Here is a 26,381-nt window from a genome sequence, read left to right as displayed (position 1 = left end):
CAATACGAACACATGGACCTACATGGACAATTTTTTGTCTTAATTTGAAGTATTCATTACGAACTTCAAATACGAAATTTGAAATAATTCAGGAGAGTATATCGCTAAAATCATGAAAATACCGAATATTGTGAGGTACCGTTATATGTGGACCTGCATAAGAATGTTGTTGCTTCTTATACCCTACACCAGGGTCAGGGTATTATGTCTTTGTACATTTGTTTGTAACATGGAGAAGGAAGCGAGATAGGCCCATAGTTACTTTTGAGGATCTCCATAGAATCACTTTCTGAGTTGATTTTCGCATGTCAGTCCGTCCGTCCATCTGTCCATGTATTCTTGTGAACAAAATGCAGGTCGCATTTATTATCCGATTAAGATGAAATTTTGCACAAATCATTTGTTTGGCCCAAGGACGAACCCTATTGAAATTGGAGATAATCGGTAAAAATGTAGATATAGCTCCCATATATATCTTCGTCCGATTTGGTTTTTATTGTGCACCAAACGTGTAATATCAGCCCGAATAGTATGGAATTTTGCACATACAACCAAATTAGGCCTCAAAATAAGTATGCCAAATTTTATTGAAATCGGCTCAGATATAGCTATAGCTCCCATATATATTGTTCATCCGATTTGTTATTTTTGTCCTCCGCAGCCGTAATATGCACTCTGTAACAACAATATTTGGGGAAATATATCAAATACAGCTCAGAAATAAATTTGCTAAATTTTATCGAGATCGGTTCAGATTTGGATATAGCTCCCATATATAACTTCGTCCGATTTACCTTTTATTGTGCACCAAACGTCTAATATTTGTCCAAATAGGATGGAATTTGGCACTTACGACCGAATTGAGTCTAGAAGCTAGTATGTGAAATTTGGTGAAGATCGGTTCAGATATAGCTATAGTTCCCATATATATTGTTCATCCGATTTCTAGTATTTTTTACCCACAGCCGTAATATGCACTCCGTAACAACGATATTCAGGGAAATACATCACATACAGCTCAGAAATATTTTTGCCAAATTTTATCGAAATCGGTTCCGATTTGGATATAGCTCCTATATATCTTTATCAGATTTCAAATGAATTGTGCACCATATGGGCAAGTCCGAATTTAAAAAATACAAATGCTTCGGCACATTTATTCCTTTGAACTTTAAATTATAATTTTAATCATAGAGTGTATGATTGAATTCTCCCATAAAAATATTTGTTATTGTTATGTGGAGCTCTACTAAATTAGCAAAGTGGTATAGGGTATCATTAAGTCGGCCCGGCCGACTTTAGGACATTCTTTACTGAAGCTCATAAAACGCGAAATAAACATCCGATTCCATTCAGACTTAGCACATCTCAATATATCGATCAACACAAGATCTGTTATAAAGTTGTTAGATATCGGACCATTGCTTCTGGATCAAATTTTTGAATAACCAAAACGATTATAAAATCCGAAATAAAGATCCGGTTCTCAAATATTCCATTATTTCCACTAACACAAGACCCGCTGTGAAGATGGGATATATCGGCCCACTCCTTCTGGTACCTCCCCCAGAAAGGAACAAAATTTTAAATATCCATGAAGCTCATAAAACGCGAATTTAACATCGGATTTCATTTAGACTTGGCACACCACAAAAATTCTACTGTTATATAGATAGTAGAGATCGGACCATTTCTTCTGGTACCTCCAGCACATAGAGGTGAAGATTTTGAAAAATAAACGTTCGAAGAAAGCGAAATCAGCATCCAACTGTCTTCAGATTTCACACATTCCATTATTTTTAATAACACAAGATATGCTGTGAAGATGATATATATCTGCGAATCCCGTCTGGTACCTCACTCACAAACGGTAGCAATTTTCATTTTTTTTATCTATTATAAGTTGCGAAAAAAGTCAGCGATTCTTCACAACTAGCTAATACATCTAAATGTTTCTCCCAACCAGAAACCTATAATAAAACTTGGATATTAATGTTCGATTTTCCTGTGATTTTGCCCATACCAATATTTTTATCTGCATTAGTTGAAGCATGAAAGTGGAATACTTCGGTCGACTATATCAGGCAACTCACACACATTTTCCAAAAATTCAGATAGCTCATATAAAATGAAGGAAGTAACCAATATAGTCCAAACCTGGCACGTCGCAATATTAACATCATATTTATTTAAGTCCAATACGAATTGGACAATATAGATCCATTCCTTCGAAACCTACTGCATAGATGGTCAACAAATTTGAATAATCATAACAGAAGTCAGAATATATTTAAATAATCGAACATTGGCTGAAGGTATACATCTGTCGTCTAAGCCGACCGATACTTTTTAACTTGTTAACTCGTTATATCAACAATTCTTTACCAACTCCTTTTTTTCTTTCATGTATTATGTTGAACGATAAGAAGACCTTGACTAATTCATATTTAAATATTAATACAAATATATTTCACTTTCTTACTCTCTCTCCCTCACCATTTAAGTCAGACCAACTTCCTCATTTTCCCATCGACCTCCACCATTTACAAAAAGAGCAATTCAAAACACCCACCACCCACAAACCACATAATGTTGATTTTAACATAACCATAATCTCTCACTCTCTCTCTTTCTCTCGGAATACTTAAAGTAATTTGGTCTTGTCAAGCAAAAATGTAACAAAAGTTAACAACAATAACAATGTTTTGAACTTGCAATTGTAAGGCTTCGCAGTACATATTTCACGACCACAATATCCAGACGGTAGACATGCAAAAATCACAAAATAATAAATAAACAAATGATGCGCTGAGGAAGGTGGGGGTGGGTCGGTTAAAAAATAGGAAGAGATAAGAGTAATCGGATTAAGAAGAATGAGATGTCTACGTGAGGGATTATATCTAGCACATCTCCGAAAAACTCGCTCGAGATCAAGTAAAGAGTGAAACTCAGCTAAAACGTATTGAAAGAAAATTGTCTCAGCTCTGAGCAATTCGAGATGCAAACTTTGAAATGGGTTTTTTCACAAAACAGGCAAAAGGCGTGCATTTCTCTTGGGATTTCAGAATGCCGAAAATTGTGGATTTTCGCTTTGAAGAACCTGAGTGAAGATGAGAATTCATAAAACGCTTCTTTGACTCAGTCATCGGTTGGCCTCTTCGTAAAAGACACAAGTTAAAAAACAGTAAGTTCGGCCGGACCGAATTTTGAATACCCTCCGCCTGTTAAAACGAATTTAAAAATTTTCAAAAAATAAAATCTTAAAAAAATTCTGTCAAAAAATTTAAAAATACCGAATGTAGCCTATATATTGGGGTCTATACGACGTGGACATAGGCATTGTTTGTCATAAGCCATTACCATATTCAAATTCGAAACATGAAATAAACGGTGAATAAGGTAGCTAAAATCATCAAAATATCGTATATAGAAAGGTACTGTTATATCGGAGCTGTGCGAAGCCCTGGACCTGCATATACAATTTTCTGTCACAGACTATAACATCCATTACGAACGTCAAATACGACATCTTAAATAATTTCGGTGGGTATTGTACCTAAACTCGTCAAAATACCGAATATAGGGAGGTACTGATATATGTGGCCTATACGAAGACCTGGACCTGCATAGACAATTTTCTGTTACAGACTGTAGTTCCCATTACGAAATCTAAATACGTAATATGAAACAATTCCGGTGAATAATGACGCTAAAATCATCAAAATACCGAATATCTGGAGGTACCGTTGTATGGGGGCTATACGAAGACGTGAATCTGCACAGACAATTTTCTGTCATAGGCTGTAGTATCCTTTTCGAACTTCAAATATCGAAGTTGAAACAATTCCGGTGAATAATGACGCTAAAATCATCAAAATACCGAATTTTGGGAGGTACCGTTATATGGGGGCTATATGAAAACATGTAGGCCCATTTACGAACTTAAACTGCCTACTAGAAAAAGAAACACATGTGCAAAATTTAAGCCTTCTATCTCAATTCGTTCGAATGATAGCGTGATTACAACAGACTGACAGACGGACAGGGCTAAATCGACTTAGAATTTTATGCTGATCAACAATATATAAACTTTGTTGGGTCTGACATGAATATTTCGAGGAGTTACAAACGGAATGACAAAGTTAATATAACCTCCATAGTATGGTGGAGGGTATAAAAAGGAGCTTGAAATTGACTTAGTTCAATTTCGGCACATAATTTATACTTGGCAACCCTACACTCCTTTTTTCTTTTGTGAGCCAGCCGATGACTTAAGCCAGTCAAAAAAGCGTTTTATTTATTCTCACCTTTAAAAATATTTCCAAATACCTTGACTTTGTCATTCGAAATTTCACAAAAAAACATCCTCAGGTTCTCAAAAAAGATTGATTCTCCTTCTTCGATTACGAATTCCCCATAGAAACTGGCAATAAAATATTAATTTGCTTTTAGTTTATATGCCTCTTGCAATGCAGATTGGAAAAATACTAGATTTTGTTTATCGCGTTTTTTTTTTTGCTTTGAGTTCTAATCAAGTGCCGGGGGGAGGGGGTATGTGTGTGGGTGTACAATTGTTTGTTTTGTTGAAATGTAAGCTCATAGCAAAAACAACAACATAAATAAACACATTCAATAAACAACACGATAACAAGAAAAACAAACACCCAGAGTAACAACAATAGCACTAGCAGCCGGTTGGCTGGCTGGCTGACTGGCTTGGTTTGGCTTTATACAGCTGGTTGCTGCCGCCGCCGTCGTCGTTGTCGGTCGATTTATTTATTGTCGTTAGTCATTATCGCTTTTAGACAAGAACGGCCTGACGACGGCTGTGGCAACGTAACAGCCAGCAGCAGAGAGACAGACAGACTCTTTGTCACGCCATTTAAGATGTGCATTATTTTGTGAAGTTGTTGTTGTGGTTGTTTTTTGTTATATAGTTATCAACTGTTTTTTAGTTTTTTTTTAGGCTACAGCTGTTTATTGTGACTGTCCCCCCGACCCCCATTATCACACCCTTCATCGGACTATTGTTTAAATTGTTCGTTCTTTAATTTATTTTTTGTTTTCAATATTTTTCCTCACTTGTTTTTTTTTTTTGCCTTTGCATTGAGGTTGGTCAACAAATTGAAAAAACAACAAACAGCAGTAGCAGAAACTACAACAACAGCAAACCGTCTTGTATAAGTAATGTCAGAGAAGAAGAAAAAAAAAACAACAGCAAAAAGGAGGTTTTATTGTCCGAACAATAAAAATGCAAAGCCAGAGAACATTTAACCCCAATTTTCCAATACAAAACAAGTAAGCAAAGGCTACAGTCGTGCTGGGCCGACCATGTGATACCCTACAACACTACAATATGTTCGAAGTCCCCTTATATACAAATCCATTTTGGAAGATTTCGTTTTTATTATATCAAAAACGAGAGCCCTGCCCAGAAGTTACCCTTAAGTTTTTGACCCGGAGAATTTGGACAATATTTACGCACTCCGTAGTGTTATTAAGTATTCTAAATAATTGCACACAAAAGTTGTGGTCCATTTTAAAGCTAAATATAATCCAATGGTCATCCAAAACGCATGACTTCTTCCCTGTCCTTAACTCTCTTCCGATGCGAAATTCCGTGTCGATTAGTTTTCAATTGTGTCCTATAAAACAACTACAAAATTAGAAACATTTATTTTTTTTAGCCATTTAAACCTCTAAATGTACATCATAAGGACAGTAGTCTTCAATTCCGACCCTACCCCCGTGGAAAATTTCGTTAGTATCGGACGATAATTGCAACATTCATATAATATCCTCAAAACGTAGTGTTGGGGGGTGTAAAAATTTAGAAAATTTAAAATTCAAAATTGTAAGTCAAATTGAAAAAATCGCATGCGATAAAAAAATATGACAAAAATGAAAAAAAAATGAAACAAAAATATAACTTTTTTATTGGTATATTATCCCCCGATTTTCTTAGATTTTATCGTTTTCTGGCAAGAGGCCATTCCAAATTGATGTGAATTGTAAAAATCGGCCCAGCGGTTCTTGGTTTATAAGCAGAAAAAATTAGATCAGTTCGTTTACATATGTATTGTACCTATTTTGGTATATATCCGATTTCTTGGCTATTAGCATCACTGTAATGGTCAGAAGTGATTCTTTAATGTATTTGTGATTTGGCTGGGATTAAAAATATTCGCGGTTTAGTGGAAATTTTCCTATTTTCTAACATAAAAGTTAGGGTCTATTTTACCCGCTAATTATTGTCCGATGGTCAAATTGGTAGGTTTCTGCCCAGTCCCAAACTCTAACTCCATATAAATTTTCGCGTCGATTGGTTCATAATAGTGACCTATAGAGCATCTGCAAAATCAGGACCATTTCAACCCCTAAAAATAGTGCGATCATCTCCAAAAACAATAGGGTTCTATTCTGACCCTAACCCCACCTTCATTTTCAATTTCGTGAGGATCGGTTCATAATTGCGACCTGTAGCTTGATTACAAATTAGCATGGACAGACGGACGGACGGATTTACATAGCTACATCGACTCAGCTCGGCGAGCTAGGAAGATCCATATATACTTTCCTATGTGGGAAACCATTATTTCGAGGTGTTACATAATTGTTGGTCCAATCAAACTTATAATACCCCCAACACATAGTGGTGTAGGGTATAAAAAATTAAATCTGAAATTAAAAGGGGAATCTTTCAAACCCAAATCAAGATAAATTAAAAATATATAAAAACAGGAATCTAACTGTATGCATATATTCTATCTCAAGGCTTGGGGGATACCTAAGTGTCAAATTAGAGATTATCAGTACCCACGCAACAACTATTTTGAAAATTTTCGAAAGATCGACTTTATCAAACACCATCATCAACTTGGACGTTGTATGAGCCAATTATCCCCTTAAAGGGTAATATAAAGAAACTAAGTTCTGCATCATCTATAAATTGGTAATGGAAGTTTTTGCTGAAAAGCTGGGGTTTTTCCAATAGTGGTCCTATGATAATACAATATTATTTTCATTTCATTTGGGGGCAAAAGATTTACATACTCACAAGTTCTCAAATGTTACTTTCAACTTACCTAAAAAGAAACAGAGAAAATATTAAAAGGGTATTAAAAAAATCAAATAAAATGAAAATATATATCAAGGATATCCTACAATACTTATAGAGGGTCTCCCATTAAAAAACAACTGTAGGAGAGTTTTGTCCGGAAAACAAATTGATGGCAGTGGTCCCTATTTCCAAAAGGAGCTCTGGGCCTTCTATTTTTAGAAGACTCATAAAAGATCTTACTTTTATAGGGGGCCTTTGAATAAGGTCTTACAACAATTGAAGGCACCTGGAGGCAGAAACATATGCAGGATGAGGCCCTAGGACAAAGAACGTTTCAAATCAGTCACTTTTCTAATATTTTTATACCATCCACCTTGATAAGGAGGGTGGATCTTGACCTTGCATATATATACTGATCTGATCTATAATATATATATATAAAGGTACCTCCCGATATTCGGTAATTTGATTTTTTTTGCCACATTGTTGCATTGATTTGTCCAAAAATGTCTATGTACGGTGCCGTTTGGAGGTTTTTACTTAATAGAACACACATGAAAAGTCTTATACCCATAGGAGAAGTCTAGAAGGTTTTATTTTGATAAGAATACTGTTAACAGATATTTATACCTATGGAAAAAATACGACTAATTAACATTTCTTTTAAATAGCATTTTATATACTTGAAAAAGTCCTAAACGGTCTGAAATAGGTCTACTAAAATTCTGTCTTAAAATAGCTCTTCCCTTATGAATCTCATCCTTCAAAAATAATTTAAAATATATCCCCTTTTATAGCTCCAATGAGGTTTAAAGTTGAGGTTAAAAAATCAAATCCATGAAAAAAAAAATCTTAAAAAAAATATACTTGAAAAAAAACTCAAAAAATTTCTCTGTTTCCTTAAAATACACAAAAAAAATTCCGCTCATTGGCCTAAAAAATATATTTACAAAAAACCCCTCTTTTTAAATTTAAATAATTTAAAAAAAATTTTAAATCCTACTTTATCATCCAAATTATCCTTAAAGAATTCCCCGTTCAAAGCTTCGATAATTCCTAAGCTCTGATGGACTTTCTACAATTAATCTTAAAGCTGTTCGAAGAAAATAATCTGATAAAAATTATCTTCAAAATATATTTTAAAATCTCTTTTAGGTCTCTGAGAAATCTCTCTCTTAAGAAATCTACTTTTAAAATATATTCTTAAAGAAGTCAAGATCGAAAACCTTTGATAACAAATTCACGAGCATTGCTCTAAAAATATTTCCACAAATTCGATTGACTTTGAAAAATTTTCTTAAGAAATCCTAGTTTTGTTACATTTTTTAAAAATTAAAAAAAAATAAGAAACATGTTGTTGATGCCAATGTTTCTTGGAAAAATGTATTAAATAATCCTTGGTTACTTCTTTGGTGGTTGTTGGGAAAATATTCTTATTAGATCTTATGGTGCTTGAAAAATATTTTTGAAAAAGAGACGGTAACTACTCTAAAAAAAAACTCCGCTATGAGTATCTACAAAAAAAAAATATAACGTACAAAAATCTCTAAAAAAAAATACGTTTTGTGTCTCGGTGGCTCCGACGATCCTTGAAAATATATTCTTAACAAATCCAAGTTTAGATCTCTTATATATAGGGCCTTGAAAAATTATCTCGAAACAAAAACACGTTTTGTGGCTTTGTTAATCGTTTAAAAAGTATTTCAAAAAACTACGTCCTTTCACAAATATTTCTGAAAAAATATTTCTCTGCCTTTGATGGTCCTTGAAAAAATATTCTTGACACAACGACTTCTATAGCTCTACAGGTCCTAACAAAAATTCTTAAAATGAGATCAAGTTGTGTGGCTCAAATGGTTCTAGAAAAAATATTCTTAAAAACCCAATTTGGTCTTTTCAAGGACTTTAAGGTCTTGGTCTTTTCAAGGACTTCTTTAAAAATTAAGATTTTCTTATTGACCATATATCCTTAAAAAATCATATAGCTCTACAGGTCCTTGAAAAAATACTTAAAATGAGACCAAGTTGTGTGACTCAAATGGTTCTAGAAAAAATATTTTTAAAACCCCAATTTTTGGGTTCTCTTGGACTTTTCAAGGACTTCTTAAAAATTAAGGTTTTCTTATCCAACATATATCCTTAAAAAATTATTGAAAATTATTCATTGATTTACTATTTATTATTATTTATTCTTAAAAATTGCCATAAAAAATCCATGTTTATTAGTCTCAAAGACCCTTAATTTGTTTCTTAAAAAATTACATGTTTGTTAGTCTGTTGATCCTTGTTAACAAAATACAAGCCTTTGCATTTTTTGCTTATAAAAAATTCTCCTTAAAAATCTAAGTTTGTTAATCTGATGGTCTTTAAAAAAATTATTCTTAAAAATTTATATGATGGTCCTTGAATTTTTTTTTTTTTTTTGTTAAATTATCCACGCCTAAATATAGAGATAATCTTGGAAAACATTGATTTGAAAAAAAATCAATATTCAAAACGTTAAGAAAATATATATAAAAAAACACCTGGAAAAGTCTGATAGTCCTTGAAAAAAATATATCGTTCTTTGAAAAAATACTCCAAAACATTAAACGTCCTTTGAAAAAATACTCCCAAAAATTTAAAGTTCTTTGAAAAAAATATTTTTTTAAAAAAATCACATTCGAAGGTCAAATGGTACCTCAAAAAAAAAAATATTCTTAAAAAAATCAGGTTTTGTGACTCGATTCGTCCTTGACAAAATTCGATTCGTCCTTAAGAAATTCACATTTGTGGTCCCTAAAAACATAATTTAAAAAATTGCATTCTTTGGCTTAGTTTGTCCCTGAAAAAAATATTCCTTGCAAAAATATGCCAAAAAATATCTTAATTTTTTGTCCTAATGGTCCTTGCATCCCGTTCTGTGGATTTATTGGTATATAAAAAATATTCTTAAAAAAAACCAGGTTATCTCCTCAATTATTGTTTCTTGAAAAATGGTCCTTGGAAGAAATATAAAAAAAAATCATATATTAATATAATTTTCCTTCGAAAAATACTCTTAAAAATCCGCAATTTGTGATTTAGTGAATCTTGAAAAATCTACCTTTATGTCTATGATGGTTCTTGAAATACAAAATTATAAATGATTGTTAAAGTTCATGAAAATATCCTTAAGAATCCACATTTGTTGGTCGTGTTATCCTGGACAAGTAGTAAAAAATTCAAGTTTTGTGACTCCGATGATCCTTAAAAAAATATTTATTAACAAATTTAAATTTACGCCTTGGTAGTTGTTTAAAGAAAATATTCCTAAGATACATGTTTTGTGGCTAGAAAAAATATTAAAAAATTTTTTTTTATGGTGCTTATGGTCCTTGATTTTTGTTTTTTTTTAATCCACACTTAAAGGCCCTTTTGGTTCTTCAAACAAATATTCATAAAATACCCACGTCTCTTTATTGGCCTTTCAACAAATATTTAATAAAAACCACGTTTATTGGTCTGTTTGTCCTTGAAAAACATTTTCTATCCTTACATTGTTGACCATGCTCTTATTTGTCAAATGAGCCAGCCACAACACCACACTTGTTGTCCAAAACGAAATGGAAAAAACCCAGAATGACGTCAACAGGTGGGCCAGAGACAATGGCGCATAAAACTCGGCAAAGTTTTATTTGTTTTTCATTTTCTTTTTATGCCACTCAAAACAATGTTGGGCGAAAAGGATTTGTTGTTCGGCGTTAGTTTATTGCGTATCACATGGCGGGTTGGGAAATATGTATGTTTATTTAAAATGAAAATATATGTATGGAAAAAAATAGCAAAACAAAGCATGTCGCATGTTGGCCTAATGTTTATGATTTATGTTGAGAATGCTTCTTCGACACACACACGCGCTGGCCACCTAGCACACCTTCCAACTAATTTGATTACCGCGGAACAACAGCTCATTGTCCACCACGCAGCAGCAGTAGCAGCTAATTTATAAGCGTGTATTCCTGTGACATGTTTGTTTCACCTTTTCGTTTCAAAATAAATTATTAACTCGATTGAAATGGAAATTACGTTGAACATCATTTTTTTCGTCTTTAGTGTGTGTCAGAAGAAATAAAAAATTATAAATTATTGTTGCACAAAAAAAAAACACACAAAAACTAAAATTAATGTTATGGCTTGCCGAAACTACCATTGCCACCGTATTGGAATTTTGTTGAAAAAAATATATATATATCTCTCCTTGACCGCCAATCTTCTTCTTCTTCGATGATAAATTGTCCATCTGAACGTGGAAAACATGAAATGTGGTCGACGCCATCGACAAATATTTTTATATTTTTCAAATGACGCAAAGAGTAGTTTTTTTTTTTTTATTGTTTTTGTTTGGGACTTCATAATTATTTGTTTATTTTTGATTTTTCCGTCAAAGATGAGCAACTAATTTATTAGTTTATTTACAAATATATATAAATGAATGGACTTTTTGTGAAATTCCCAAAATATTTTATTTGAATTTTTTAATTAACTAAACGGGGGGAACTGTTGAAATGCACGGCAGCGTATACGTTGTGACGTTACTTATACGTCAGCAGTGCGAATGGAAAATTAGGCATATGAACAGGAAAAGTACGAATAATGAACAAGTAAAATTCCGTCCACCATTTGGAAGGAATTTGGAAATTTTTAAAAAAAAGAAAAAAAAAAATAACCTTATCCAAAAAATTTGTTAAATTATTGAGATGTGCCAAGTCTGAATGGAATCGGATGTTAATTTCGCGTTATATGAGCTTCATGTTTACTCTAAATTTCGACCCTTTGTGGGGGAGATACCAGAATGAGTGGACCGATATATCCCATCTTCACAGCATATCTTGTGTTACTAAAAATAATTGAATGTGTGAAATATGAAGAGAGTTAGAGTCTGTTTTTGTAACATTATTTTTTCCTTTCGTTTGGAATTTTATCGAAAGAAAATATATTTTGGGTTTCTGTAGTGCATGTTTTTTTCCGTGAGCGACAAACACAATAAATCTATTTTCCCCTTGTATTTTTGGTTTTTGTAACGAAAAAATTCAAACGAAAATGTCAGAAAGCCGACTTTATGATGTTATGTTTTTATGAGATTATAATTACAATTTAAAGTTCAAAAGACTAAATATGCCGAAGCATTTGTATCTTTTAAATTCGGACTTGTATTGTCCATTTGATATATATGGGAGCTATATCCAAATCTGAACCGATCTTGATAAAATTTGGCAATGCTATTTCTGAGCTGAATTTCATATATTTCCCGGAATATCGTTGTTACGGAGTGCATATTACGGCTGTGGGTAACAAATACAACAAATCGGATGAACAATATATATATGGGAGCTATAGCTATATCTGAACCGATCTTCACCAAATTTGACATACTAGCTTATATATTCAATTCGGTCGTATGTGCCAAATTTCATCCCATTTTGGCAAATATTAGACGTTTGGTGCACAATAAACTGTAAATCGGACGAAGTTATATATGGGAGATATATCCAAATCTCAACCGATCTCGATAAAATTTAGCAAAGGTATTTCTGAGCTGTATTTGATGTATCTCCCCAAAAATTGTTGTTACAGAGTGCTGCGGAGGACTAAAATAACAAATTGGATTACAATATATATATTGGAGGTAAAGCTATATCTGAACCGATTTCGATTAAATTTGGCATACTTATTTTCAGGCCTAACTTGGTTGTATGTGCAAAATTCCATACTATTCGGGCTGATATTACACGTTTGGTACACAATTAACGGCAAATCGAACGGAAATATATATGGAAGCTATATCTAAATTTCTACCGATTATCTCCAATAGGGTTCGTACTTGGGCCAAACAAATAATTTGTGCAAAATTTTATCGGGTAATAAATGCGAACTGTACTTTGTTCACAAAAATACATGAACAGACGGACGGGCATGCATAATCGACTCAGAATGTGATTCTATGCAGATAATCAAAAGGAACTATGGGTCTATCTCGTTTCCTTTTGTCTATTACAAACAAGTGCACAAAGACATAATACCCTGACCACCTTGTGGTGTAGGATATAAAAACGATAAGAGAAGACCCATCGGTTTGAACAAAAATTGCCTGTTTGTTACATAAGCTCGGCCAAAATTGTACGTGTATGGCGAGGAATTTATTTATGAACTATTTTTACATATCAACTTTTTATTAGCGGACATGGAGGACCATATTCTTTAAATGTTTTCTCAGCATTTTACAATATTATTTTACAAATTTCTGACAAGATTTGAATTAATTGGTGTTGCCACAATCAGTACAACTCCTAAAGAAATTGTATAAAAAAAATTAACATAATAATGGTTATGGAAACCCATTATTATTATAAAAACCCTTTTTAAAACGAATACGTTTGAATACGAACAATTCGAGTGAAAGCGACTTTTTTTACAAAAACAGGATGTTAGATGATTATTTCAGATTTTATAATTGTTTTGGTTATTCAAAACTTTGACCCTTTGTGGGGGAGGTACAAGAAGGAATGGTCCGATCTCTACCATCTTTATAACAGATCTCATGTTGATAGAAATATTGAAAAAATATAAATATATAACTCCTGCCCTTAAAATTAAAAAAAAAAATATATTGTCAAATAATTTCCTTAAAATATCCTTTTTCGTAACTTTGATGATCCTTTTTTTGCTGCTCTCTTGGGTCATGGAAAATAATTCTCAAAAACTCTGTGATTTTTAAAAAAAATATTCTTAATAAATCCAGATTTTTTAAAATCCTTTTCCTAGTCCTTACATTTTTTCAAAAGAAAATTTGTGGTTTTAAAAAAAGAATCCACGTTTTGTAACTCTGAGAGTCACTAACTTTTTAAAATTTCCTGTTCCTGTTCTTCCCTCAAAAATTTATTGGCAAATATTATTTAAAAAAAAAACCTTTTTTGTAGCTCTGATGATTCTTATTTGTGGCTCTGTTTGTCCATGAAAAAATCCTAAAAAATCTGTTTTTTTTTTTTTTAAATTCCTTAAAAAATCCACGGTTTATAACTCTGAAGTACACTAATTTTTATACTTGCCCTTAAAAATAAAAAAAAATATTGTCAAACATTTTTCTTAATATATCTTTTTTTATAGCTCTGATGGTCTTTATTTTGAGCCATCCCAAAAAAATGGTGATTTAAAAAAATCCTTAAAAAAAAACACGTTTTGTATTTTTAAAATAATTTTCCCGCTCTTAAAATTTTTAAAAAAGATATTGGTAATTTTTTCCCATTTTTGTAGTTCTGATGAGCCTTATTTTGTGGCTCTGTTGTGTCTTTTTTCCCGCTCTTAAAATTTAAAAAATAAATATTTTTCCAAATATTTTTCTTAAAAAATATCTTTTTAGTAGCTCTGCCATGAAAATAAATCCTAAAAAATCTTGGGTTTTTTTACAAAATATTCCTTAAAAAATCCACGTTTTGCAACTCTGAAGGCCATAATTAATTTTTTAAAATGTCTTTTTTTCCCCTAAATATTAGAAAAATATATTAAAAATATATAATCATCAAAATACCGAATATCGAGAGGTACCGTCATATGGGGACTATTCAAAGGGGAACTGCACAAACAATCTGCTGTTATAGGCTGTAGCATCCATTACGAACATCAAATGCCAAATTTGAAAAAAAATCGGTGAATAATGTCGCTAACAAACAAAGTACCGAATATCGGGAGGTACCGTTATATGGGGGCTATATGAAGACGTGGCCGTAGTATCCATTACGAGCCTTAAATACCAAATTTGAAACAATTCCGGTGAATAATGTCGTTAAAATCATCAAAATAACGAATATAGGGAGGTACCGTTATATGGGGGCTATACCAAAACGTGGACCTACATGGCCCATTTTCAATGCCAAAAGTCCTGCAGACATAATATACATTTGAGTAAAATTTTATCAATCTACTTTATTTCGTTCGGACGCTAGAGTGATTTCCACAGACGGACATAGCTAAATCGACATAGAATTTTATGCTGATAAAGAATATACATACTTTGTGGGGTCTAAAATGTATATTTCGAAGTGTTGCAAAGGTATTGCAAAGAGAATGACAAACTCCAATTTTAAAGAAAATCTGATGAGCCTTATTTTGTGGCTCTGTTGTGCCATGAGAAAATCCTATAAAAACTGTGGTTATTGAAAAAAGGTCACTTATTTTTAAAAATCCTTCTTTCCGCTCTTAAAATTTAAAAAATAAAATTATTTTCAAATATTTCTCCCAAAAAATACCTTTTTGTAGCTCTACCATGAAAAAAATCCTAAAAAAGCTTTGGTTTCTTACAAAATATTCTTTTGAAAAAATCCACCTTTTTAACTCTGAAGGCCATAATTAATTTTTTAAAATTCTTTTTCTTGCCCTTAAACATTAGAAAAATATATTGTCAAATAATTTCCTAAAAAAAACCTTTTTTTGTAGCTCTAATGGGCTCTTTCAATTCTTTAAAATATATTACATAAGAAATATCAAAAAAAAAAAAAAATAGATGTTATTGTTACATGTTATTTTTTTATTATTTGTTCATTTCGTTATTGTTTTTTTTTATAATATTTTGCATAAAATTTAATAAAAATGTAAAATATTTTGTTGTTCAGGCATATCGCCAACTCATGATTATTGTTTATTATTATTTTGTTTATATGTGTTTTTTTCTTTTCAAATTGTAAATTGTTATTAATGTATATTACATTGTGTATTCTGTTTGTATTCTACCGCTTTGAATGCCACGGCAGATGCAATGTACCGGCAAGCGTTGTTGTTAGGGTGGATGAGTTTTGTTTTTAGAATAACACTTCCGCATTTTTTCTGAGCTTGTAAAATTTGCATTACATCTTGGGGAATGAAAAGCAACAGCAACAAAAAACAACAATGCATTGCATGCTATTAAAATGCCTTTGGGAATGTTGAAAAACAAATCTCTATGCGGTAAATTTTATTAGAAGCAGTAGGTGGTAATAATTGTTGCCGGGGGCTTAACCAAAAAAAAAAAAAAAAAAAAAAAAACAATTTTATTTAAAAAAAAAAAAATCTTTTAATTTGTTTTCTCTTTTTTAAGTGTATTTTATGTGAAAAGTACGATCATCTATACGTATGAGTATTGTCACAATGTATACGCCACCCCATACCACGAAACATAAAAGAAGGGAATTGAATTTGAAATTTTTTCAATAAAACCGACAATGTTTAACCCAATTAGTGACTTTTATTAAAATATAAATAATTATTTCAGAAAATATGCCGGTGGGTGTGTTTTGGAGGACACCATATGTTTTCAACAAATAATATTTATATTTTATTTTCTGATCCTCTTTTGGATTGCACCCAAAATATAAATCTGCATGCGGGCAAATCATGACGTCCAAATGCATTATAATATGTATTTTCAATTTGTTCGATTTCAAAAAAAAGAAAAAAAATGGCATAAATCATCTCGGAAATGGGTTCAATAAACGAACGATAAAGAAAATAGCAAAAACAACAACTGCACTGCCTTCCTTTCGAAACAAACAATTTTTTTGTTTTGTTATTTCAAAACAAATATTTATAGAAATGCCATATAAAAATGCATATTCGAATCAAAATCACAAACAGAAGCAACAAATTTCAATAAACGAATAGTGTTATGGACGTCAAAGCCCCATTAAATTGTTATGGGAAATGGATAACAACTACAACAGAAATAATCCTGAAAATTGGCCAATTGCCGAAATATTTTATTTACGAATTGTACCTCATTCAGCGATCAGTGGATCGATCTTTTTCGTTCAATTCAATTGGCCATCCAATTGTAGCGATAAAAATGCTTTTGATCATTTTCTGTTTGTAAGAAAAAAATATTTTTATACATTAAATTGTTTTTTCTATTTAAAATAAAAAAAAAAAAAAACATTTTAATACAAAAAACAAAATTTTTTAAAAATAGCAAAAAATGTGGAGTATTAACGAGCATATTTAACATATTATATTTACAGTTTTAATATTTATTTATTTATTTATTTATTTATTTTTTTTTTTTTGAAAGGCCAATAAACTGAGAATTTTGGATTTTTTATACCCTACAACACCATGTCTTGGGGGTATTATAAGTTTGATTGGACCAAAAATTATGTAACACCTCGAAATATTGGTTTCCCACATAGGAAAGTATATATGGATCTTCCTATCTCGCCGAGCTGAGTCAATCTACCTATGTATGTCCGTCCGTCCGTCTGTCCGTTTGTCCATGTTAATTTATAATCAAGCTACAGGTCGCAATTATGAACCGATCCTCACGAAATTAAAAATGGAGGTGGGGTTAAGACCAGAATAGAACCCTATTTCTTTTGGAGATGATCGCAGAAAATTTAGGGGTTGAAATGGACCAAAAAATTTCCGGAAGTTAGTATGGCAATAGAGCTTGGGCTGGTCAGAAGCCTTCAATTTTGATGGTCATCGGGTAATATTTAGTGGGTGAAATAGACCATAACATTTCTGTTAAATAAAAGTCAAATTTTCCATTAAACCGCGAATATTTTTAATCCCGGCGAAATCACAAATAGACGAAGAGGTCAATTCTGACCGTGACGTAGATACCTATAGTATATGTATCGGATATATATAGCGAAATATATACAATTTTTATATACAAAGAAGAGGATGTTAGATAGAATGCATATAGCTCATGAATGGCTGGACCTATTTTGACAAATTTTGTCAATTTAAAATTCTCTCTTGGCATAGAAGAATAAAATCTAAAAAAATCGAATACAAAGATGTCAATAATGATGTTAATTTAGATTTTGTAGTATGTTGTGACATTATTTTTTTTTTTTTCACAATTTTTATCGCATGCGGTTTTTTCATTTTGACTTATAATATTGAAGAGTAAATTTTGTAATATTGTTCATCTTACAACACAGGTTGGGGTTATTCTATACATATTGCAATTATCGTCTGATGCCCACGAAATTTTTCACAAGGGTAGGGTTTAGCTCAGAAGGGCTAGGCTAGGCTAGGCTAGGCTAGTTTTCAAAGATGTCCGCAATATATTTAGAGGTTGAACTGGACCAACAACAAAAAATTTTCCTGATTTTTTAGCCGTTATAAAAGTCCTATGCTGATTTCCTTGACGAATATATGCAAACATCGTAGACAAGTAAATCATTTATATGAGTCTAAATTTAAAGATACAGAGGGGCCTCTTGCTTTTGGAAATGATCGCAAAATATTTAGGGGTTCAAATGAACCGAAACAGAAACGATTACCTCATCACACAATTGAATCCAATCGACACGCCTGTGAAGAGATTTAGGGACAGGGAAGAATTCGAGTATTTTGGATGACCATTGGATTATAATAATGGATCACAACAACTAACAGCACGACGGATCCCTGGTCAATAAGTTAAGGTTAATATCTGAACAGTGATCGGTGACATAATTTCAAAACGGAAATCTTCCAAAATGGATTTGAACATAAGGAGGCTTAAAATATATTGTAGTGTTGCAGGGTATCACATGGTCGGCCCGCACGATTATAGCCTTTGCTTACTTGTTTTATATATTTTTTATACTTTTTTTTTTTTTTTTTTTTTTTTTTGAAGACTAATTGGCCGATAATTTTGGATTTTCTAAGAATATCTTTTCAATGGCCATCAGACATACCATTTTTCTGTTGGCATGTTTCCATTGGTACGCTGCTAAGTCCTTCGTTTTGAAGTTAAGTAGCACTTATACCAACAGTGTCTCTTTTCTCTATCCTAAGACCCAATCCCAAATTCATTACCATACTCTTCTTACAGTTATAATACGTATTTCCCAAAACCATCACCATCTCCTTCTCCTTTTCTCCATCCTAGACTCCAACAGAGACCTTGGAAAATTCCGAATTCCATCTCTGCACCAACACCCAACGGCGCATATTGTGACATTTTGCACTTATCCAACGTTGATAGTACCATATCCTTCTCCCAAGCACAGACACCAACTGTGACGTCTCTATACTTTTTTAATTTTCTATATTACCAAATTTGGTACCATTTAGTCCAATTATAGTACGCATATCCAAGACCAGTTTCTTCTATCAACCACAGACAGCAACATTGACATCCACATCAAATTTTAGGATTACAGCTCTATCCCTTCGCCCAGTACAAAATTAAGTACTATTTAGAAATTTGATAGTTCACATTTCCAAACCCATTTCCATATCTCAATCGCAGATACCAGCAGAGACCTCAATATTAATTTTGAGGATTCCAGCCCTATCCTTTCATCCATTACCAAATTTAGTACTTTTCTACAAATATTAGACACATTTCCAAACACAGATACAATCAGTAATTAAGATATCAAATTTCAGAATTTTATCACGTAAAACCAAATTTTGTACTATTTAGTACTTTTCGTACAATGATGGTACACATTTCCAAAACCTCTTTTATATCTCAATTTCTAATACCAACAGAGACCTTAATATCAAATTTTAGGATACCAGGTCTATACCTTCACCTAATACCAAATTTAGTACCATTTAGTACATTTCGAACAAAAACAAAAATAAACAACAAAAAACAAAACAACCACCAAATCTTAAACACAGGTACCAACAGTAATCTAAATATCAAATTTCAAAGTTTTTCTCCATCCCTTCACCCAATACCAAATTTTGAACTATTTAGTACTTTTCGTACAAAAATAGTACACATTTCCAAAATCACCTTATTTTCTCAAATTTAAGGATTTCAGCTTTATTTCCTTATCCAATATAAAATTTCGTACTATTTAGTACTTTTCATACAATTATTGTACACATTTCCGAATTCAGACCTCACTATTCAATTTAAGGATTCCAGCCTTATCTCTTCACTCAATACCAAATTTAGCATCTTTTAGTACTTTTCGTGCACTTAGTGTACACAATTCTGAAACCACCGCCATCTGTTCCAGACTACATATGAACAGCGATTCTAATACCAAATTTCAGAGTTCGAACTCTTACTCTTCACCCAAAACCAAATTGTACCAAATATGGTACTGTTTAGAACTTTTCGTGCAGTGTCCTTTCCAAAATTACCTCTTTATCACAAACCAACCACCAACAGGGATCCCGTTACGAAACCTTCAAAATTTCAAGATTCTGGCCTCACTACTCTTTTACCATGGATTTTTACCTATTGAGTTCAAAGAGCATTCGAACTGTTTGCACTTAATTTTTTAAGGAACAATTTTTCAAGATATCAGGACATTTTTTTCAAGGATTATCTGGTGGGTATTTTTGAAGAATTTTTTTTTGTAAGGTTTCTTTAACTTTTTTATGAAACCCCGATTTCATAAATATTTTTCAAGACCTTCACTTGACCTTGAGAACTATGACCTGGGACAACAATAGCAAATCAATATGCACAATCGTCGATCGCATCGACTGTTCAATGACTATGTTTCCCATCCATGTAGGTATGTGTATCATAAAATTATTATAAATTATTTTGATTCTCTCTTTCATAAATGTATGTGCAGAATATGTAGATATAAATATTTTCAGAATTTTTTTATTACTTCCCATCCATTTGGCTGCGAAAACAATTCTCAGCGATGCGAGAAATAAAAACATTTTCATTGCAAACAATAAAAATTAGTACATTTTTGAAATTTTATGATCAGTGCTTAATTTTCTCTATTAATTTTACGATCTCCTTTATGCCGGGCAATGAAAATGGAAATTTTAGCAGACATTTAATTAAAGAAAGCGGACAATGTGAGTGATGGTTATTAAAAGGTGGCTGGAAACATATAACACAACAAGTTAAAAAGTATCAGTCGGTTTCGCGAACAGATGTATACCCTCAGTCAGTGTTCGAATATTTAAAAATGCTTTCAGTTCTGTTATGATTATTCAAATTGTTGGCCCTCCATGGAGTGGGTTCCGAAGAAATGGGTCAATATTAACCATTTCGTATCGGACCTACATAAATATGATATAAATATTGTGACGTGCCAGGTTTGGACTTTATCGACTGCTAAAGTGACGACTTTATATAAAATCTGTGATAATTTTTAGAAATCGTTGAAATGTGCGGAAGGAACCAGATATAGTCGACCGAAGTATTCCATTTTTCACTTCATCTAATACAGATTAAAAATATTGGTATGGGAAAAATTACAAGAAAATAGGACATTTACATCCAATTTTATGCGAAATCATAAATTCCATATTCGTCTCAGGTTTCTGGTTAGGAGAAATATTTAGATATAACAAGTTGTAAAGAATCGCTGAGTTGTTTCGCAAGATATGGCAGAGTTATGAGGTACCAGAAGGGATTCGCAGATATATATCATCTTCATAACAAATCTTGCATTAGAAAAAATGTTTGTATGTGTGAAATTTGAAGAGAGTTGGATGCTTATTTCGCTTTCCCTGAGTGTTTTTTTAGCCCTATGTGGGGGAGGCATCAGAAGAAATGTGTCGATCTCTACCACCTTTATAGCATATCTTGTGTTGATAGAAATATTGAGATGTGCCAAATCCGAATGGAATCGGATTTTAATTTCGCGTTTTATGAACTTTCAAAATTTTGACCCTTTGGGGGGGGAGGTACCAGAGAGAATGAACCGATATATTTCATCTTCACAGCAGATCTTTTGTAAGTAGAAATAATGGGATGTGTGAAATCTGAAGAAACCTGGATGCTAATTTCGGATTTTATAATCGTTTTGGTTATTTAAAACTTTGACCCTTCGTGGGGGAGGTAACAGAGGGAATGGACCGATATATCCCATCTTCACAGCAGATCTTGTGTTAGTAGAAATAATAGGATGTGTGAAATATGAAAAGAATCGCAGGCTTATTTCGGATTCAATGATCGTTTTGCGTATTCAAAATTTAGACCTTTTGTAGGGGAGGTACCATAAAAAAATGATCCGATCTGTACCATATTTATTACAGAACTTGTGTTGGTAGAAATATTAAGATGTGCCAAGTCCGAATGAAATCGGATGGTAATTTCGTGTTTTGAGAGCTTCATAATTATTCATAATGTTGACGCTTTGGTGAGGGAAGCCCCAGAAGTAGTGGTCCGATATATTCCATCTTCACACCAGACCTTGGGTTAATAAAAATATTGTGATGTGTGTAATTTGAAGTCAATCGGACCCTTACATTACATTTTTTAAGAGTTACAATTATTAAAAATGTTGACCCTCTGTGAGGGAGGTACATTATGGATTGGGTCGATATTTCAAATGTTAGGATTTGCAAAGTTGAAGCAAAATCGGATTAACCTTTCTCTTTTGGTGAAGGAATTTTTTTTTTTTTTTTTTTTTTTTTGAAAATTTTGAACTTTTGTGGCGGATGTACCAGAAGGTGCGGACCGGTATTGTCCACCTGCGAACTCGATCTAAGTTTGACAATAAAATTACAAAGTACCAAGTTTGGACCAAATCTGATACTCCCTTCGAGAGTTATCTTGTGCACCAGCCAGACAGGCGGGCGGTCGAACGGACATCGCTAGATCGACTCCAAATATCGTGAAACGGATTTGGTCAAAGAGACCTACGGTATAAAACCTTTATTTCGAAGACCAATATAACATCTATTATTCTCTATGAAGGAATTGTAGTAATTCTGATATCCATAAATATCATGAAATTCAGTAGGAAGCTTGGCAGCTCTAGAATTTTTCCTTTCGATAAGGTCTGTAGATCAACTATGAGCAGCATCGAACGAAAAAGTATAACTAACGCACACGTATTCTCGATTGAATTTCATTTACCATTGATATGGTAGGGCAAGAGACTCCCTCACCTCTGCTAATAGAATATTATTGTGAGCAAGGCTGCTGTAGATGGTTAACGTTCTCTCTCTCTCTTTAGAAATCCTGTGCACTGTTTTTTCGCCCTGATCTGTACGCCTTTTTTATCGGTTTCTATGAATTGTAGTTCATAGAAAATTATGAATCTATAGAAGCCCTCCATAAGTTTAACTATAGAGACTGTTATATTCATAGCTGCCTTCTTTAGGCCTGTCATCCGCATCCAAATAATACTAATTTCAACAATAGCCCATTATCTGACTTCCCCATTCTAGGTTTACGACAAGAAGCCTCGTAAAAAAGCATGTTTCAGTTGACTTGAGGACGACAACATTTTTTCATCCAATTTCAAAACAACAGCAGCAGCAACAACAACAGTCCGCCAGCCAAGCGGCGCTCGTAAATGTTTCAAATTTCTAGAACGCAAAATAATTTCAATTAGTAACAAAGTGATGTTGCTTTTTTGTGTGGTATTGTTGTTGCTGTTGTACTTTAAACACTGTGGGTGCACAGTGGGGCAAGAGAACAAAAATGTACTCCCCCCAAAAAAAATTACCACAAATGTTGATCACATAGAATTTCAAAACTTTCGAGCATTTCAGGGAGAGGATACAAGTTTAGATCCATCAATGAATATGTGATTTTGAAACCGTGGAGGTTTAGAGCTATAATCTTAGATTTTTAATGTGTTTTTTTTTTTTTTTTTTGAGGATGTAAGACCATTTTTTTCAAGGCATCAGGATAATTATAGCCTCAGCCATATGGCCACAGAGGATATATATCACTTGATACGGCCAAAAAGTGCCTCATCGAAATAGCAGTTTAATATCCCAGGTCCAAATCCGTTTCAAGATATTTGGGGTCGATCTAGCGATGTCCGTCCGTCTGTCTGGCTGGCTCTCTGGTGCGCACGATAACTCCGATTTAATCCAAACTTGCTACATCGTAATATTATTATAAAACTTAGATAGAGTTCGGAGATGGGCAATATTGGTCCACTCCTTCTGGTACCTCCACAACAAATGGTCAAAATTCGGAAAAATTATTTTACTGCAGAGAAAGAGAAAGGATAATCCGATGTTGCTACAACTTTGCAAATTCTAATATTTGTAGCAGTGCTGGGTCAGGCGAAAATATGGACAAAATCGGTCCACTCTATCAAGTAATTCCACCACAAAGGCTCAAAATTTTGCATAATTACAACTCTTACAAAACGTTATGTTAGTGTCCGATTCAAATTCTGCATATCACAATGTTTTTATTAACCCAAGGTCTGGTGTGAAGATGAAATATATCGGTCCACTCCTTCTGGTACCTCCCCCACAAATCGTCGAAATTTGCAAAAAAATATTTTCTGCACAGAAAGAGAAAAGATAATCCGATTCTGCTCCAACTTTGCATATCCTAAAATTTGCGTCAGTACTAAGTCAGGTGAGAAAATGGACAACTTCGGTCCACTCCATCAAGTAACTCCCCCACAAAGGGCCAACATTTTGCATATCCATGAAGCTCATAAAACGCTAAATTAACATCCGATTCCATTCACCCTTGGCACATCTCAATATTTCTATCAAAGCAAGATCTGCTATAAAGGTGGTAGAGATCGGACCATTCCTTCCGGTACCTCACCCACAAAGGGTTAAAGTTTTGAATAACCAAAACGATTATAAAATCCGAAATAAGCATCTGTTTCTCTTCATATTTCAAACATTCTATTAACACAAGATCTGCTGTGAACATGGGATATATTGGTCGACACCTCCTGGCACCTCCGCAACAAGGGGTCAACATTTTTAAAATCCACGAAGCTCATGAAACACGAAATTAACATTCGAATGCCTTCAGGATTGGTACATGTCAATATTTTCATAAATACAAGATCTGTTATAAAGATGATAGACATCGGACCATTTCTTCTGTTACCTCACCCACAAAGGATCAAAATTTTGAATAACCAAAACGATTATAAAATCCGAAATAAGCATCAGGTTTTCTTCACATTTTGTACATTCATTATTTCTACTAACACATGATTTGTTGATACCTCCCCCACAAATGGTCAAAATTTTGAATACCCACGAAGCTCATAAAACGCGAAATTAACATCCGTTTCCATTCAGACTTGGGGAGGTTTCAATATATCCATAACATAAGATCTGTTATAAAGATGATAGAGATCGGACCATTTCTTCTGGTACCTTCCCCACATGGGGTTCAAGATTTCGAAAACAAAATTTTTGCTAACAAAAAATCTGTTGTGAAAATCTCTGCGAACCTTTGGTCACAATTTTCAATACAATACATTTATCTGTACTAACCTGCGAAACAAGTCAGCAATTCTTTAGTCCAAATCTGACACATCGCAATATTTGTATCATATTTATTTAGGCCCGATACGAAGTGGACAATATTGGCCCATTCCTTCGGAACCTACTCTATAGAGGGTCAAACAAAAATATATTTAACTTATCGAACATTGGCTGAGGGTATACATAGTGATGGCAAAACCGACCGATACTTTATAACGTGCTTATTATTAATTTCCCTATTACCTTCAGACGCACACATGATAATATCAGCAAAGACCTAAAATGTTAAAGACTAGACAAAATGCATTTTGAGCAAATGGTTTGTGTCTACAATACATAGAGTAACAGCTAATGGCAAGGACACGTTTATATAAAAACCACAATTGCAGAAAAGACGAAAAAACAAAAGTTTGAAAAATCCGAAAATTTAGTTTCAAAATTGCATTTCAAAGACCTTTCCAAAAATTTGCATATTGCCTTAGCGGTTTAAATCAGTTAACATTGCTAACTATATTGAGGTATTTTCACAGGGTTGCCATATTTTTAATCTGTCTTGTCCTGTTATTATAATTCTATGTCTTTGATATCTGTCCTTAAAGTAACAAAATCTAATAGGAAATTATTTTTTGTAAAAAAAAAAAATAAATAATAAAATATTTTTACTTCCACCACTGTTCGCCATTAAAAAAATACTACTTAGGATTCTTTTTTTTTTTGAAATAAAAAAAATTTTACAACTTTATTTCAACGCCAGAATTTTAACGATACTGACAGCAAGCGACAAAAAATGAGAAAAAAATAAAACTTTACGACATTTTTAAATATTTGGTATAATTTTTAGACCAAATTACCGCCAAACCTAGGACAACATTATTCTTGGTAAGCTTCAAAAAAAAAACACCATATTTAAAATGAAACTATAAAAACTGCACCAGCACCTCCCATAACCTGCTGCTTTACCACCATTCATTTACGACAATTTAGAATCGAAATAATGCATATGCAAGTGAGTGCCTGCATTTAATTAATTAAGCGCCTGCCAGCTATGCTTAGAAATGAATTACTTAAAGTGTTTTTTGTGATATCTGTGGACAAAATGAAAACAAGTTCGACACATCATTTGCTTTTTTGATTTCAAAGAAAAAAATAGAATAACATTTCTTTATCTAAAAAAAAATATGTAAATTTTTAT

At 32.9% G+C, this 26,381-nt stretch overlaps 1 protein-coding gene across 4 annotated transcripts in view; it reads right to left on the bottom strand.

The window, feature by feature from the left end:
* Window positions 1–26,381, bottom strand: part of LOC101900239 (sestrin homolog) — a 147,412-nt gene that overhangs the window by 56,173 nt on the left and 64,858 nt on the right. Inside the window, exon 1 of one of the 4 annotated variants that reach the window (XM_059130842.1) lies at window positions 7,086–7,109. The exons of the other annotated variants lie outside the window; for them this stretch is intronic. The gene's annotated coding sequence lies outside the window, so the exon portion shown is untranslated. Of the gene's footprint in view, window positions 1–7,085; window positions 7,110–26,381 lie in introns of those variants that run through there. 4 annotated transcript variants of the gene reach the window in all.

The sequence above is a fragment of the Musca domestica genome, unplaced genomic scaffold (assembly GCF_030504385.1).
Source record: "Musca domestica strain aabys unplaced genomic scaffold, Musca_domestica.polishedcontigs.V.1.1 8, whole genome shotgun sequence".
Taxonomy (NCBI): Eukaryota; Metazoa; Arthropoda; class Insecta; order Diptera; family Muscidae; genus Musca; species Musca domestica.
The sequence above is the reverse complement of the archived record's forward strand: the minus strand, read 5'-3'. Positions and strand labels throughout refer to the sequence as shown.